Source organism: Mauremys reevesii, linkage group 4 (genome assembly GCF_016161935.1).
Source record: "Mauremys reevesii isolate NIE-2019 linkage group 4, ASM1616193v1, whole genome shotgun sequence".
In the NCBI taxonomy this organism is placed as follows: domain Eukaryota; kingdom Metazoa; phylum Chordata; order Testudines; family Geoemydidae; genus Mauremys; species Mauremys reevesii.
In genome coordinates this window covers 2,169,757-2,188,301 of record NC_052626.1, presented here as the reverse complement: position 1 = coordinate 2,188,301, position 18,545 = coordinate 2,169,757, and positions in this window count along the sequence as shown.

Sequence of the window (18,545 nt, the reverse complement as noted above, 5' to 3'; positions counted from 1 at the left end):
CTGTGACAAGAGTTGTTTGCAAAAAACAGGGAAGCCTTTCCCAAGTGGCATGTGTCTCACATATTTGTGTTGTGCTGAGAGAGTTGTGTGAATTTGTGCAGGTGGTGAATGAGGGATGTGACGGACTACATATATTTGAGGTTATTGGCTATACTGGTTGTGTTGATTTATGTCTGTGCAGATTGTGCCAGGAGATTTGTGGGGATGGCAGATGGGTGCATGGGTGCAAGAGCTGGGCCAAGTAATACACCATCTGTGCAGTCTCCTTCATACAACTGATGAAATTGTGGCATGAAATTAGCTGTTGTGTAAGGGTGGGGATTGGTTGTGTTACCTCTCTAATTACAATGGTCTACGACTCTTGGCATATTATAGAGACATCCCTTACTGTAGTTGTACATTGCACGGGTGTGATCCGTAATGCCAGAATGGCTGAGAACTTAGAAATCGGACTGCAATAGACTGTGAAACCCAGCGATGACTCAAGCTGGTGATATTCTGAACAAGAAGTGCTCTGAGCCATGCTTGTTGCTGCATGAATCACTTCACACTGACTCAGCAGACATTTTAGGCTTCAGAGTGATATACAGATTCTGGGAATTTTATACTATAGATGTATTCCGATAAATATCTGAGCAGGTGTCAGACCCTGGGTTTGTTTTTACAGATTGATAACTATTTCATCCAATCTGGTTTGCTCTCCCCTAGCTGGGCTTTCATTAGTCAGATTGTTCCTTTACTCTTGTCCATTTCTAATTTTCTGTATATCGTAGTATCTACAATGAGAGAAACATTAGAAAAATATATAAATATATATTCAGTATATTTAGACTTCTTAGCTAACGTGAAGTCGGAAGGGATGGGGCCACATGGCATTACCGACCTGTCGAATTGTCTATTGTTAGCTTTTATTTACAATTTAAGGCCTGGTCCTGCTCCAATTGTAGTCAGTGGCGCTTCGACCATTGACTTCATTAGAGAAGGACTAAGCCAGTGATACTCAGACTGAGTTTCGGGAGCCCAAGCAGCTCTGTAAAAAGTGTCTCCTGGGGCTCTTTGCATCACATGGTATTAAAAACACTGGGTGATATAATTATTAACAAATCAGGAGTCTTTTACTATATTATTAACCAATTGTAGTTGATAAAATAATAATACTTGGTCAGTCATTTTGCTGTGAGAATTATATATATATATATAAACAATGAATTCACACTACTGAGGCTCTTTTGGATAATGTTGATTGCCAATTTATTTGGCTCCTGAAGCACAGAGTATCACTGGATTAGACCCAAAGTCCTTCCTCCCCACATTGTTAGGATTGCTAATATATACAATGGATAATTCATAGATTCCAAAACCAGAAGAGCCCACTGTGATCATCTAGTCTCATCTCCTGTATAACAAGCCAGTGAACATCTCCAAATAATTTCTGGAGCAGATTTTTTAGAAAATAACATCCAATCTAGATTTAAATATGGTCAGCGATGGAGAATCCACCACCACTGTTGGTAAGTAGTTCCAATATTTGATTACTGTCACTGTCAAAAATGCACATCTTATTTCCAGTCTCAGTTTGTGTAGCTTCAACTTGCAGCCATTGGAGCATGTTACGCCTTTCTCTGCTAGATTGAAGAGCCCATTATGAAATGTTTCTTCCCCATATGGATACTTATAGATTGTAATCAAGTCACCCCTCAACTTCTGTTTGTTAAGATAAATAGATTGAATCTGTCACTAGCCCAGGTCTACCCTAGGGGTGTGTCTGTGTGTCAACCTAAGATACGCAACATCAGCTAAGCAAATAGCGTAGCTGAAGTCGGCGTATCTTAGGTCGACTTACCTGGCCGTGAGGACGGCAGCGAGTCGACCGCTGCCACTCCCCTGTCTACTCCGCTTCCGCCTCTTGCCAGCTGGAGTTCCAGAGTCGATGGGGAGCGGGAGCGGGGATTGATTTTATCATGTCTACACTAGCCATGATAAATCAACCCTCTATAGATCGATCTGCCCTAAGGCAGGTTTGTTAAATCTTTTAATCATTCTCATGGCTCTTCTCTGAATCCTCTCCAGCTGATCAACATCCTTCTTTAATTGTGAGCACCAGAACTGGGACACAGGATTCCAGCTGTCGTTGCACTAGTGCCAAATAAAGAGGTAAAATTAACTCTCTACTCCTATTCGAGATTCCTCTGTTTATGCATCCAAGGATTGCATTCACTCTTTTCGTCACAGTGGTGCACTGGGAGCTCATTATCTACTGTCCCCCAAATCTTTTTCAGATTAACTGCTTCCCAGGATTGACTTCCCCATCTATATATATGGCCTGCTTTTTTCTAGATGTATACATTTACATTTAACCATATTAAAATGTTTGCATCCAATTTATCAAGTCATCCAGATCACTCTGAATCAGTGAGCTGTCGTCTTCATTATTTACCACCTCCCCAGTTTTTGTCTCATCTGCAGACTTTATCAGTGATGATTTTTATGTTTTCCTCCAGGTCTGGAGGGAGGAAACTGCCAAGCTCTTTTAATTCCCTTTGATGCATCTGGCACTGGCTACTGTGAGAGACGGGATACAGGGCTAGATGGACCATTGTTCTGACCCAGTATTGCCATTCTGTCATTGACAAAAATGTTAAATAGTGTCGGGCCAAGAACTGATCCCAGTGGGACTCCAGTGGAAACACATCCACCCCATTTGCAGTTACATTTTGAGACCTATTGGTTAGCCAGTTCTTAATCCATTTAAGGTGTGCCATATTAATTTAATGTGACACTCAGATACCACAGAATATGCTCTGAGGAGAAAGTCCAGGCTATTCACATTAACACACTTAAAACTGTCTTCACTAAACAAATGGGCCCCCCAAATGCCGTGGGAGAAAATGCTTCAATACAGAAATAAAATCCCCTCTGACCACACATTCCTAGTTGTCACCTACCACCCCACACTGGAACCCCTATATCTAGGAATATCATCAAACAACTATAGCCCATACTTCCTGGGAGCCCCATCCTCAAATCTTTCCTGAACCCCCACTCTGGTCTTCAAACACCCCCAAACCTCTCCAAGCTCATCAAAAGTAGCGAGCTCCCCACTGACCAGAACATACCAACTAAAAGCAGCACCAAATCCTGCCAGAATAATCCATGCAAAACCTGCAGTCATATTTCTATTGCTGCAATGATCAACCCCACTCACAACACACTTTTCAAAATGTGTGGATCATGTGCATGCCTATCACAAGTGGGGTTGTGAGTTCAATCCTTGAGGGCCACTTGGGGGGGGGGGGCAAAAAAATCCTGCTAGTGAGGGGGGGGGCTGGCTTGATGACCTTCCAATCTTCCAGTTCTTCAGTTCTAGGAGATTTGTATTATATTTATCTCATCCAGTTCACTAACTACCCCAATAACAATGGTGTGGGTGAAACCAGATAACCACTGTGCTCTGGAATAAACTCACACAGGAAAATGATACAAGAGGAAAATACCACATCATCTGCCGGTGAGCACTTTTCACAAAGTGATCACCCTCTCAGTTCTCATCCTCAAAGGAAACCTGTACAACACTTTCAAAAGATGAGCCTGGGATCTTAATTTCATAATTCTGCTAAATACTCAGAATCATAGACTGAACAGAGGTCCTGGGCTTATGGCTTTTTACAACAAAACACCTTTTGTCCTAAGACTGCAGAGGTGTTAACAGGCCACTCTATCTTGAATTGTTCTTAGAATATGTGCTAAGTACATACACTAAACTAGCTGTTCCACCTTGCATTTAGCTGTGAGACTCAGAATACCTTTCCCAGGCCTGAAGAACAGTGGTTTTGCTGGAAAGCTTGTCTCTCTGCAGCAGGACAGGATGGGCTAGGACGGGAGTGAGAGGAGCATGAGTTTGGTGTGAAGAAATGGCAGTGTTGGCAAAAATTTCGAATGGGGTGACATGGAAGAGCTGAGCAGCATGAGAACACAGCAATAAGCCACTAGAAGATAGGCATACATATGTAACTGGTGTGCATTTCTGGGGAATGGACAGACACAACATTAGCAATTATGCTCTTTAAGTTGATGTCAATAATTCATATGAATTGATAAAGGTGCAGTTACCATGAAGCTCAACCGATTAGCTACAACAGGATATATCACTTTACTTAACATGACCCAACCTGACATAAGCCAATGATGTGTGGCTTGTACATTTTGTTTTCTGTCTCCTGCTCTAAAAATATGGCTTTTAAATGTAAGTAGATTTTACTTAGGGGTAGCCAACATTTTTGCATGTGTGTTTTTAAAAGAGATACAAAAGCTATTTTTAAGTGGTGGGTTCTAATCCTGAAAATCTGAATGTGTGTATGCCACATGGGAAATTATTAGTTAAATTGGAGAAGATGGGGATTAATAAGAGAATTGAAAGGTGGATAAGGAACTGGTTAAAGGGGAGATTACAACGGTTATACTGAAAGGTGAACTGTCAGGCTGGAGGGAGGTTACTAGAGGAGTTCCTTGGGGATAAGTCTTTGGCCAATCTTATTTAACATTTTCATTACTAACCTTAGCACAAAAAGTGTGAGTGTGCTAATAACATTTGCTGAACTCGGGATTCAAAAAAAGAACTAGATTAGTTCCTGGAGGATAGGTCCATCAATGGCTATTAGCCAGGATGGGCAGGGATGGTGTCCCTAACCTCTGTTTGCCAGAAGCTGGGAATAGACGGCAGGGAAGGGATCATTTGATGATTACCTGTTCTGTTAATTCCCTCTGGGACACCTGGCATTGGTCAGTGTCGGTAGACAGGATACTGGGCTAGATGGACCTTTCGTGTGACCCAGTATGGCCATTCTTATGTTATGTTCTTATGCTGATGACACAAAGTTGGGAGGTATAGCCCATATGGAGGAGGACCAGAAAATCATACAAGAAGATCTGGATGACCTTCTAAACTGGAGTAATAGAAATGGGATGAAATTTAATAGTGCAAAGTCATGCATTTAGGGACTAACACCACTAATTTTTGTTTTAAGATGGGGATGTGTCAGTTTGAAATGACAGAGGAGGAGAAAGACCTGAGTGTATTGGCTGATCACAGGATGACTATGAACCATCAATGTGATGTGGCCATGAAAAAGGCTAATGCGGTCCTTGGATGCATCGGGTGAGGTATTTCCAGTCAGGGGCGGCTCTAGCTTTTTTGTTGCCCCAAGCATGGCAATCAGGCAGCCTTCGGCAGTGCGCCTGCGGGAGGTTCCTGGTCCCACGGAAGGTTCCCGGTCCCGCGGATTCGGCGGCTTGCCTGTGGGAGGTCCGCCAGTCCCACGGCTTCGGTGTACCTACTGCTGAATTGCCGCTGAATCTGCGGGACCGGCGGACCTCCCACAGGCAAGTCAATGAAGGCTGCCTGACTGCCGCCCTCGCAGGGACCGCCAGGGCGGCCCTTTCACCCCCCCCCCGGCTTGCCGCCCCAGGCACGCGCTTGGAGCGCTGGTGCCTGGAGCCGCCGCTGTTTCCAGTAGAGACAGGGAAGTGTTAATACCATTATACAAGGCGCTCGTCTGGCATACTGTGTGCAGTTCTGGTCTCCCATGTTTAAGAAAGATGTATTAAAACTGGAACAATTTGGAAAAGGGTTCCGAGGATGATCCGAGGAATGGAAAACCTATCTTAGGATAGGAGACTCAAGGAGCTTGGTTTGTTTAGACTAACCAAAAGAAGGCTGAGAGGAGATGTGATTTCTCTCTATAAATAATATCAGAGGGATAAATACCAGGGAGGGAGGGGAGTTATGTAAGCACCAATGTGGACACAAGAACAAATGGAGATAAACTGGACATCAACAAGGTTAGGCTCGAAATTAGGTGAAGGTTTCTAACCATCAGAGGAGTGAAGTTCTGGGACAGCTTCCAAGGGGAGCAGTGAGGGGAAAAAACCTAAGTGGTTTCAAGACTGAGCTTGATAAATTTATGAGGGGTTGATATGATGGGAGTGCCTACGATGGCTTGTGGCCCATCGGTGACTGCCAGTAGCAAAAATCCCCAACTGAGGGGGACTGGACACTACTTGGGGAGGGCTCTGAATTACTACAGAGAATTCTCTCCCAGGTGTCTGGCTGCTGGGTCTTGCCTACATGCTTTGGGTCTAGCTGATTGTCATCTTTGGGGTCAGGAAGGAACTTTCCAACAGGTCAGACTGACAGAGACCCTGAGGAACAAGAGTTCACTAAAAAGGTGTTAAGTGCTGAAGTTCTGGAAACTATATAGCAGTAGACTGGAAAATAGGCTGCAATGTGCCACTAATGCAACAAGATGCCCAACAGAAACAATTCAGGCAATTCTGTGATAATCTCATGTTGCTATGGTAACTCATTGATGTGGATGTTAATGAGAATAAGGGGAACTAAGGAGGTAGCCTATGAGAAATGGGGCACCCTAAAATCCATGACATGTGGCAGTGCAAATGAGGAAACATGCCTGAGCGTAGTGGGCATAGACGAGAAGGATAAAAGGCGATGCCTAGTCTAAGTGGGTGGGGAAGCACATCAGGAACCACCCAACAGGACGGCCCCCTGATCACCATTTTACTCATCTCAGTGTTTCCCCAGGGATGTGAGTAGGAAAGCACTGATTCTGGACATGTTATGGTTTATCTCTGTCTCTGTGCATGTCTCAGGCCTTGTGGCGTAGTTCATCTGCTTAATGAAACTGAAAAAAAGGACATTTGATAAGGTACTTGTAGTGTAGTGACCACAAGCAATCAAGCACTGTAGCTATTTGAGGGTCATTTAAAAGACAGCCCTTACAGCACATAGGACTCCTGAATGCCTCATGCTGGGCCACTATTTAAATAATTACTGAGGAAATGTGCCCCCTGCTGAATCACCAAACCCATTTCCTGCATCCCTGAGGCAGTCTGAGCAGTCTTTTGTCCTGACCCTACTTAGCTCATAAGAGCTGAAAAGTTCACAGTTCCCTGGAGCTGATCAAAGGGAGTTCCGCAGACCTTGGGTCATGCGGAGCTGAGCTGAGCAGAGCAATGCCCCAATACCTTTAACAGTCTAGGCCTATCTGCTCTGTCACCCCTCTTTGAAATGAGACAACTATCACTGCCCTACCCTGCCAGGGATAAACACATTAAAGCTAGAAAACACTGAAAGGTGCTGAGACTCTGTGACCCTCCCCTTCCCAACAGGGAAAGACCTGGACTGGGGGCCCGTTGAATACCCTTTAATGCTCTGCTCAGGGTGTGTCTCACACTGCTCTGCTAGTGCAAGCAGCCCCTTCAGGCTTCACTCTCACACTGGCATTAGCATGGGAAGCACATCTGAAGTTACAGGCAGGCTCTCAGAGCCTCTCATGAACTATACAGAGGAAGACACCAGCAAATCCCCCCAGCCTTGAACCCCAGAAATGTACTGTGTCCTAAACAATGCAAGCTCATTAATTAGTTCGCCACTTCATCAAAGGATAGTTGACATGCACCAGCCTTTGTAATCTGAGCAGATTGTAAACTGTTCACAGTTCTCAATATACTGGTTGAATTCCCTGCTAAGCTTGGGACCAATCTTCCCAGTTCAAAAATCTTTTCTTCCAAATGTTCTCGTTACCTTCAGAGTAGGTGGGGAAGGAGAGAGGTAGACTCATGATGCCACTGCCCCTTATTTTATACTCTCAGTTCGTGTGCCTGGAAAAATACTGGTTCAAACATGGAGTCAGGCATCACATGTCCGGAGGCTTTGCTGAGTCACGGAGTTAAGCAATCATAGAATATCAGGGTTGAAAGGGACCTCAGGAGGTCTAGTCCAACCCCCTGTTCAAAGCAGGACCAATCCCCAACTAAATCATCCAGGCCCCATTTTGTAAAGCTTGATCAACTGTCTCTTATAAATTTTAAATCTCTTATTTACAATTCCACTGCTGGTCAATGGCTGGTGATGGTTGCATAACACCCATCTGGGTATGGGGCACCCCCTTTGTTTCCACTGGTGAGCTTACTGTGGGCATCTCCCATGTTCATAAAATATTTCAACAACAACCATATAGCAAAATCTCATAACTCCATATAGAATGATGATATACATATTTTGACCTTGCAGGGCATTATTTTTACGAAATATAACGATATACAAGTGATGGATGTGGCGGTCACAGGGTGCTATTTTGAGGTACAATATGTCAGAGATGCAAAGTACCACAAACAGATGTGAGCGTTTACTGATAACTGAATGGGATCTATTTATTATCCATACAAGGATCGGCTCCTTGGAATTTATGTTAAAAGTGAAACCTGCTCCTGGAATAATTGGCTCATTGTCCTTAATTTTGTTGACTTCTTTTCAGTCACCTTATTAAGTTCAACACACAGAAAAACAAACCTTTGGTTGCACATTAGATAGATACAGGTGTGAATCAGACAATTATTCTCTGGCTCTTAACAGATAGATTTGTAATAGACCACCAACAAAACAATTAAAGGAGGTAACCACAGACCATATTAAGGGTTTCAGTGTAAAAGACAAGGACAGTGTTATTAGTAAAGAGATGGTTTAATAAGTGCATGCTTGTCACAACTGTATCAAGAACATAAATGCCGTAGACTTGCTTTTTAGTAGTTTTTATTGAAACCCAATAGAAAAAGATAGTCATGGAGAAAGAGAACCACCATGCTTCCATTTACTAATCCAGCCAGCCTCTTTATCTCCTAAGTAGTGAATCAATATGCTAGAGAAAAGGCATCACATGGTGCTGCATGTGTCCTGGAGTCCTACAGGCAAAGGGGGAATTGGAAGGAATCTCTTTTGAGTTTCCTATGGCGATCTAAACACTTGAGCAGACTTTCTGAGTAATACAAGTTTGGAAAATAAAAAGCCATTACACAACTGTATCATACTAATCAGGGCTCTATCTGATACTTAGGCAGTGTAATCAGTTAGGCTCTGACTACATGCAGAATTGTAGTTACCTACCAAACCCCCTTTCTCTTATAAGAACAAGGGGCACTCCAGAAATTGGCAAATTCAAAACAAAATACTTTTCACCAAAAACTATTCAAGGGGGGAGCTCATTGCCACATGATATCATTGAGGCTCAGAGCTTAACAGGATTCAAAAATACTTATACAGCTAGCAACAATATCCAGAGTTTAAATTGCTGATAGTAAAGAAAAGAAGATATTTGGAAGGGATGTAAAGCCTCAACCTTTGAGACATGAGGCAACTAAATTATTTTGGGTTAGGAGAAAATGTCCCCTGGGGGCAGGTTTGTTACTAACCTCTACTTCAGGACTCTCTGAAGCAGCTGCATAGGCCAGTGTCAAACACAGGTTACTGGAGAAGAAGGACCCTGGTCTAATCCAGTGTAAATATTCTTATTAACCTCTGTTGCAAGTTGTAAGATTGAGCACATTAACTTATATTTTAGAATGGTTCCTTCTCTTCCTGTTGGTCTCAACCTTATCTGCTCTAGATCATATATAGTAGGTCACACAAGGAGATCATAGATTCGTAGTTTAATAAATTCTAAGGCCAGAATGGACCACTGTGATCGTTCAGTGAGACTTCCATTATAGCATCGGCCATTGAACTGTCCCCAAATAATTCCTGTGGAACTCAAAAACTCCCCCAGAGGAAGGGAACTGTGGTTCTGAAGAACTTGGCAGGAGCAAGTCTGATAAGTTCTATTTTCTTAACCCTAAGGTTTTTCCTTTATTTTTTAGTAAAAAAGGCAGAGACGTTAGTGGTCAAAATGTACATGAAATTTGAAAACACGGGACACTCAAGAGTCAGGAAAAGTGAATGCTGAGTCATGCTGGCTGGAAAAGGAATTTTTGTCTCAAGGGGAATCCCAATACTTCAACACTTATTTTCATCCCAAAATGAGATAAAAATTGGAAACAACAAAAATGTTTGTAGAAAAAAGTTTTGAAAAATATCAGTTCACAAATATCAAACCTAAAAATATCAACATTTTCAGTTACGTGAAACACTTCCACACATTGAAATATTGAAGCAGAATGTCAGCTTTAGTTTAAAATGTTGCTGGTGGAAATTTAAAATAAATCACTAAAACCAACATTTTCCACCAGAAGCTTTTGATTCTGATACAAACCCATTTTACAATTCCAAGCCTTAGCCAGGAAATGTTCCCCTAGCTCTCATGCAGAGGTAGAACGCATCACCTCAACTCTGTCTCGTTGTTTGCCTGCCTGGCAATGTACAGATTTAGCATAGAAAACATAATAGTATGCAATAGTTATCTAAAATATTAGCTATGCCCGTCGGCCTAGATTCACAAAGACACTTAAGCGCGGTAACGCCTAACTTTTACGTGTTCAAAATGTCACTGTGGTTTGCAAAGATGGAGTTTGCCATCTAGGCTACCTATACAGTGGAGGGCAGGAGAGAGACACCTCAGAATGGGATTCATAAAAGTCAGGCAGCTGCTTGTCTAAGCTAGCCAATGGGCAGTGCCAAGGTGTGTGTGGGAGGGAAGCTATACTAAATCCCATCTCTCCCTTGGCAATAGGCACCTCAGTCTGGCCTGCAGGGAGGCACCTCCCTCTGCTTGGGATTCTCAGCTGCAAACCTCACATGGTGTTAGGCGCCCACGCTGTTTTACAAGAAGCTTGGGGTGGGGGACGGGTTGACGTCCTTCATAATGTGCAGTCCAGTGGTTAGAGTACTCACCAGGCAAGAGCTTTCACCACCAGACCAGAGTCATTCCCATACTTGCTCTCGCTCTCTCTCTGCTCCAGTATTGAAGCTGTTACATTGCGGATACATAATGAAAACATCCTCTGGCATGGGAATGACTCTGTGGTCTGGTGGTTAGAGAACTCACCTGGGTGACCCAGGATCCGGTCCCCCTCCCGTTCAACAGGGGAGACTGAGGGATCCCCCATTGGAATATCCCATAGCTCAATGGCAAGGCAGAGATTAGGATGAAATTTCCAAATTAATTTTTCACTTCTGGCCTAAGTAGAATTACCACTCTGGAATTTGCCTAACTCTGTTTACACCAAATGTAACAATCTTGGGGTTCATTAAATAACAAACCAGAGAATGAGAAAGGACTAAAGCAAAGTGGAGAGCTTCTGTAGTGAGCTGCTGCACACAGCCGTGCAGTGTTCCCTGCCTCTGCCTCAGCTCCAAAGTCCCACACTCACAATACACGTCCTTATGAGGGAGCGTCTCCAAACAGCTGAGCAACTCCACTTTAAGTCCCTTGGGGAAAATCATTTTGTTGGGAAGGGCTGAGAAGGTAATTTATCGAAAGCCATCATTAGCTTGAATTGAAACCGTTGACTCTGGAGCCAGATCTGGACTTTCTGAATTTGCAGGAAGATGGGCCTGATGCAAAAGCATGGAGCCCATCTCTAAAAGACTCATCACTTTGGGCTAGGAAAAGAGCCAAGGAGTTGCTATACAATCATTTCCCACCTAACAAGAGCTGCTATGATGGATGAAATAAAAATAAAAATGGCTTCCTTTTGTTTTCCTTAGAATTCAAACACTTTAAGATTTCATGTTGCCCAGATTTGATTAAGTAGTAATCATTCACTGTTTCGGACTATATCAATTTAGCACTGAAATACTATAATGTCACAGAAAATGCTTTGCAAATTTATTTACACACTACAGGAAAGTGAAGCAGCATGTATACCCTTTTTTAAATAAAAATTGCTTCAAGGTACAATTTGCTCAAATTGCTGTAATGAGCATTATGAATTTAATTTTATCATGTTTCCACTGTATAATAACCTGATTTGAAAGTATAAATGCAAATTAAATTTAAATAGCCTATAATTTTTTTATAATATGATATTTCATAAATATTTAGCATGAGTGTCTCATTATTGAATCAACTAGTCGTTAAACTGTGTCGATAGTAATAAAGGCAAGGTCATCTCACTTGCATGTATTAAGCTGGTGAGTAACCAGCTTAATACATGCAGTTGGTGAATAGCCTGCCAGGTGCATCGGTTGTGGACTTCTCATGACGTCTAGAGAGACGTATGTGCAGTCCTGGGGAGAAATTGGTAGTTGTGGAACATGTAGGTGCCAATGACAAAGGGAAAGGAAGGAGAGATGTCCTGGAGGCCAAATTTAGGCTGCTAGGAAAGTGATTACAGTCCAGGACCTCCATGGTAGCATTCTCTGAAATGCTTCCAGTTCCACATGCATGGCAAATTAGACAGGCACAACTTCAGGGTCTCAATGTGTGCATGAGAAGATGGTGTAGTGAGGAGGGATTTAGGTTTATTAGGAACTGGGGAACCTTTTGGGAAAGAAGGAACCTATACTGGAAGGATGGGCTCCACCAAAACAAAAATGTAACCAGATTGCTGGCATATAAAATTAAAAAGCTCATAGAGGAGATTTAAAATAAGGGATAAGCGAAAGCGGAGGAGCACATGGTTCGGACAGAAACATCTCTTCGGAGAAGATTTATTAAAAGAGATACATTGGATACTAGTAAGGAGGAGTGGATAGAAGTTGATAAAGTACTGGTAGGAACTGGTGAAACAAGAGTCCCATTCAGTTACATCACATGAAGGCAGACAACTAAATACGGGCAGGCCTCGACTTTACGATGTTCGACTTATGATGAATGGCACTTACAAAGTTTCTCAATTGACACCCTGATTTGACTTACAGCTGGTTTCGACTTTACGATGCTCAGTCCCGCAATGGAGAGTATTGCAGTTTTGAGTTACAACACAATTTTCAGGAACCAGTTGTGCCGTAAGTCCGAGGACTGCCTGTATTGATAAATGTTGTAAGTGCTTCTATACAACTGCTACAAATGTAAATACTAAGATGGGTGAACTTGAGTGCCTGTTATTGAATGAGGATATTGATAGAATAGGCATCACAAAAACTTGGTGGAACAATGGTAATCAATGGAACATGATAATATCAGGGGATAACATATAAAGGAAGGTCAGAGTAGATTGTGCTGGTGGGGGAGTGGCACTATATGTGAAAGAAAGCACAGAATCAAATACAGTAAAAATCTTAAGCGACAAACTGTACCATAGAATCTCTATGGGTAGAAATTCCATGCTTGATTAATAAGAGCATAGCACTAGAAATATATTACTGGCCACCTGACCAGAATGGTGATGGTGACTGTGAAATGCTCAGGGAAATTAGAGAGGCTACAAAAAAAGAAAACTAAATAATAATGTGGGATTTCAACTATCCCCATATTGACTGTGTGCATGTCACCACAGAACAGGCTGTAGAGATAACATTTCTAAACACCGTTAATGACTGTTTCTTGAAACAGCTACTCCTGGCACCATAAGGGGACAGGCAATACTTGGTTTAGGCCGAAGTGGTGCACATGATTCGGGCCAGGAAGTGAATAGAGTTGAGCTACTCAGTAATAGCAACCGTAATACAATTAAATTTAATATCCTTTTAGAGGAAAGTCCAAAGAAACCCACCAACTAGGGTTTGACTTCAAAAAGGGGAACTGTGCAAAAATGAGTAAATTCATTAATGGCAAATTAAAAGGAATAGTCACGAGAGTGAAATGCCTGCAGGCTGCATGGAAACTTTTAAAAAACACCATAGTAGATGCTCAAACTAAACACATACAGTAATAATAATAATAATAATTTAAAAAAGTAAGAGGATCAAAAATTGTCACCATGGCTACGCAACAGAATAATAGAGGCAGACAGAGACAAAAAGACATTGTTTAAAAACTGGAAGTCAAACCCTAGGTAGGAAAATAGAAAGGAACATAAACTCTGGCAAGCCAAGTGTAACAGTATGATTTATCCTGGGATAAGAAGAAAGGTCCTCTGATGGGTCAGAAACTGGTTAAAAGGTTGGATACAAAGGGTAGAAATAAATGGACCTTTTTCACAGTGGCGAGAAGTAAATAGCAGAGTCCCCCAGAGATCTGTATGGGGACCAGTGCTGTTAAACATATTCATAACTGATCTAGAAAAAAAAAAGGATAGCCAGTGAGGAAGCAAAATTTGTGGATGATACATAATTACTCAAGATAGCTAAGTCCAAAGCTGACTGTGAAAAATTACAACTGCTTTCAACTACCTGAAAGGGGGTTCCAAAGAGGATGGATCTAGACTGTTCTCAGTGGTAGAAGATGACAGAACAAGGAGTAATGGTCTCAAGTTGCAGAGGGGGAGGTTTAGGTTGGGCATTAGGAAAAACTTTTTCACTAGTAGGGTGGTGAAGAACTGGAATGGGTTACCTAGGGAGGTGGTAGAATCTTCTTCCTTAGAGGTTTTTAAGATCAGGCTTGACAAAGCCCTGGCTGGGATGATTTAGTTGGGTTTGGTCCTGCTTTGAGCAGGGGGTTGGACTAGATGACCTCCTGAGGTCCCTTCCAACCCTGAGATTCTATGATTCTATGATACAAAGGAATCTCTCAAATTTGGGTGACGGGGTAGACAAAATTCAGTGGTGATGAATGCAAAGTAAGTGATGGGGTCAAAATTAGCTGTTACCACTCAAGAAAGATCTTGGATCCATTGTAGATAAATCTCTGAAAACACCAGCCCAGTGTGCAGTGGCAGTCAAAAAAAGCTAACAGAATGGTAGGAACAAGTAGGCAAGGGATAGAAAATAAGACAGAAAATATCCTTATGCCACCACATAAATCCATGATACGCCCACACCTTCAATATTGCGTGCAGATCTGGTTGCTCCATTTCAAAAAAGTTATCTTAGAATTGGAAAAGGTACAAAGAAAGGCAACAAAAATGATTAAGGATATGGCATGACTTCCACAGTAGATACTAACAAGATTGGGACTGTTCAGCTTAGAAAAAAGACGACTAAGGGTGGATCTGAGAGAGCTCTATAAAATCACGCCTGGTGTGAGTGGGTGAATACGGAAGTGTTATTTAGCCCTTTAGAGAACACAAGAACCAGGGTCACCAAATGAAATTAATAGTAGCAGATTTGAAACAAACATTAGGAATTATTTCTTCATACAATGCAGTCAACCTGTGGAACTCCTTGCCAGGGGATGTTGTGAGGGCTAAAAACTATAACTAGGTTAAAAATTAGATAAGTTCATGGATGATAGGTCCATCAGTGGCTATTAGCCAAGATGGTCAGGGACACAACCATATGCTCTGGGTGTCCCTACGTCTCTGACTGCCAGAAGCTGGGACTGGATAACAAGAGTTGGATCACTAGATAATTGCTCCATTCTGTTCATTCCCTTTGAAGCATCTGGCCCCAGCCACTGTTGGAAGACCACTGATCTGACCCAGTATGGCCATTCTTATGTTCTTATGCTCTTAACTGTTTGTTCTCTAGGTCTTCATGGTCATCATCATCATCTAGCTAAAATGTACTTATCACCTTAATGTCTCAGTGCCTCACGATCTTTAATCTGTGCGGTAGGGCAGTGCTTTTATGCCCATTGTACAGATGGTGAACTGAGAGAGACCAAGGCCCAGGTTTTTACAGGTCTTTGGGCATTGATCCATTCCATGTTGCAAGTTGTAACTGAGTCAAACAGACAATCCCATTTCAAAAGTAATTTAAGAGCCAATGTCTCACTGATTTTCAATGAGAACGTTACAGTAGCAGCTACCTAACAGACTCCAGAAGCTATAGAGATTCTTCCAGCTGCACTAGCTCCCAGTTGTATTGCAGTGTGGAAATCTAATAGCAGAGAATTGTGGTGTCCTGAGAGTGGCAGGTTCCCTGGTCCATCCCTAAGGCCATGCATAGGGAAAACCCTGTGGGAGACTCACAGGGACAGTGCACTGGGAATACTGAGGAATGGGTGATGGTGCAGGAAATTATGCGTGATAATGGTGGAGCCTATGAGAGAGTGATAATTCCTTAAGGTCCCGTGGGATGGGGAGAGGATGGTACATGCCCTGTTCTATATGGCCAGGGGGAGTTTGCCTTGTAGAGAGTCACCACTAGTCCAAGCAGAAGGTACTACCCTGATCTAAGGCTTTTTTAATATTCTGGAGAAAACTAGTTTAAAAGAAATAAGATGAGGGCCAAAAGGATTTCAAAGAAATTATTCCCCAAATAAGAAACTGACTTCTATATGTTTTATGCAGGAATATTATGAAGAGTAAATATTTCCACACTATAATCTGTGCCACTAGAATCATAGAATCATAGAATATCAGCGTTGGAAGAGAACTCAGGAGGTATCTAGTCCAACCCCCTGCTCAAAGCACGACCAACACCAACTAAATCATCCCAGCCAGGGCTTTGTCAAGCCTGACCTTAACAACCTCTAAGGAAGGAAATTCCACCACCTCACTAGGTAACCCATTCCAGTGCTTCACCACCCTCCTAGTGAAAAAGTTTTTCCTAATATCCAACCTAAACCTTCCCCATTGCAACTTGAGACCATTTCTCCTTGTTCTGTCGTCTGGAACCACTGAGAACAGTCTAGATCCATCCTCTTTGGAACCTCCTTTCAGGTAGTTGAAAGCAGCTATCAAATCCCCCCTCATTCTTCTCTTCTGCAGGCTAAACAATCCCAGTTCCCTCAGCTTCTCCTCATAAGTCATGTGCTCCAGCCCCCTAATCATTTTTGTTGCCCTCCACTGGACTCTTTACAATTTTTCCACATCCTTCTTTTACTGTGGGGCCCAAAACTGGACGCAGTACTCCAGATGAGGCCTCACCAACGTCCCTCGATCTGCTGGTAATGTCCCTACTTATACAGCCCAAAATGCCGTTAGCGTTCTTGGCAACAAGGGCACACTGTCAGCTCATATCCAGCTTCTCATCCACTGTAACCCATAGGCCCTTTTCTGCAGAGCAGCTGCCCAGCCATTCAGTCCCTAGTCTGTAGCAGTGCATGGGATTCTTCCATCCTAAGTGCAGGACTCTGCACTTGTCCTTGTTGAACCTCATCAGGTTTCTTTTGGCTCAATCCTCTAACTTGTCTTGCTCCCTCTGTATCCTATTCCTACCCTCCAGCATATCTACCACTCCGCCCAGTTTAGTGTCATCTGTCCCTATGTGATCCCCCAGTAAAATATAGTTTTCTTTCATCTCATTTGAATTAATGAATTTACCAGCCCACTGGCCAATCCATAAGAAATCCAGTTGTTCTTCTCTCTTTCTCCTGCCTCAGAATAATGGCTCTTCTCCTTTCTCAGAACAATAAGAGCTCCCTGCTCTTTGATAATTTTATCACAGTGATCTGACTGTTAATTACATGCTAGTGATATATGCACCGGTTATATTTCACCTACTTCAACAATCAACCATGCATGAAAGGACAAACAGCATTTATTTTCTCAGATTTGCTGATTTCTTCTTGGTAGAACCCCCAATACTACTTGTGATCTGTTTATTTCAGCAATTATTTTAGTAACCTATCACTTCTCATAATATACTGAGCTGCAATTTATCATTATAGAGACCCCAAGCCTGCAAAGATTTAAACATCTGTATAACTTTAAACGAGTGAGTAGCCCCATGGAAGTCACCAGGAGTTTTGACACTGAGTTCAGTAGAGCCAGGCTTTCGCTCATTAAGACGACTCATATACTTAACGTTACCCTTATTCATAAATGCAGCATTACAGTCTAACACCGTAAAAAGATGCAGAGGACACAGGTTTTCCTCTGTATTTAGAATATGATGTACATAACCTATACAAATGATCTGAAAAAACTTAAAATATAGTTGTAAACGAGTCCCCCTGGGGTGTTTCTCCCACCCAGTGGGAGCCCCTGGACATGTCTGATTATAAACACTGGGTGGACCCAGCTGAGGTCCCCATCTCTTAGTCCTTGCAGTGGGTTCTGCTCTTTCTAGGCCTTCTTATATTTCCTTATTGGTGGGGCACCAAAAGGGGCATCAGTGCAACTGAGAATAGACTCTTCCTGGCGCCAACTCCACAGGTAGGTCTACGTAGCTATTTATGAGGGTCTTTCTGGACGGGAAGCTCAGTCAGGATCTCCCCAGAATGCTGACTCTGGAAGTTCAAGTCACTCCTTGCAGGTCTGGGGGTGCAAGTCTCTGACATGGGAGTTCTTCATGTTGCTTCAGGAGCCACTCCAGCCACTTCCAACTCCCTCTGTCTTCCACACCTGCCTCCTTTTTAAAGGCCTCCTTCCTACCATGCATGTTTGGGAGGGATGGGGCTATCTCCACACACAGAGCCTTTGTAGCTCCTGTCCCATCAGTGTGGGGCTTTTACACCCTGGGACACTCACAGTAATTTTAATAATGATGACACAGACATATTTGGAAATATTATCATTCAAAGTGCATAGCTGCCTCTGTGAATTGTTAAAGACGAGTAAACTATGTATTTATATATGACGTCTAAAGCAGAAATTGAGATGTTAAAAAAAATCTGTGTAAAGATAAAGAATTTCTTCCAGCTGTTAATTTTGACTCTGGAAGATCCTAAGTACCTCTTGCAAGCTAGGTAGATATACACCCATTTGACAAAAGGGCACATTGAGGCACAGAGCGGTTACTTGATTTGCCAACGTTTGCACACTGAGTCAATGGCCAACTCATGAGAGAATTTAGGAAATCTGGCTCCAACTGCCCGTATCTAAGCCCT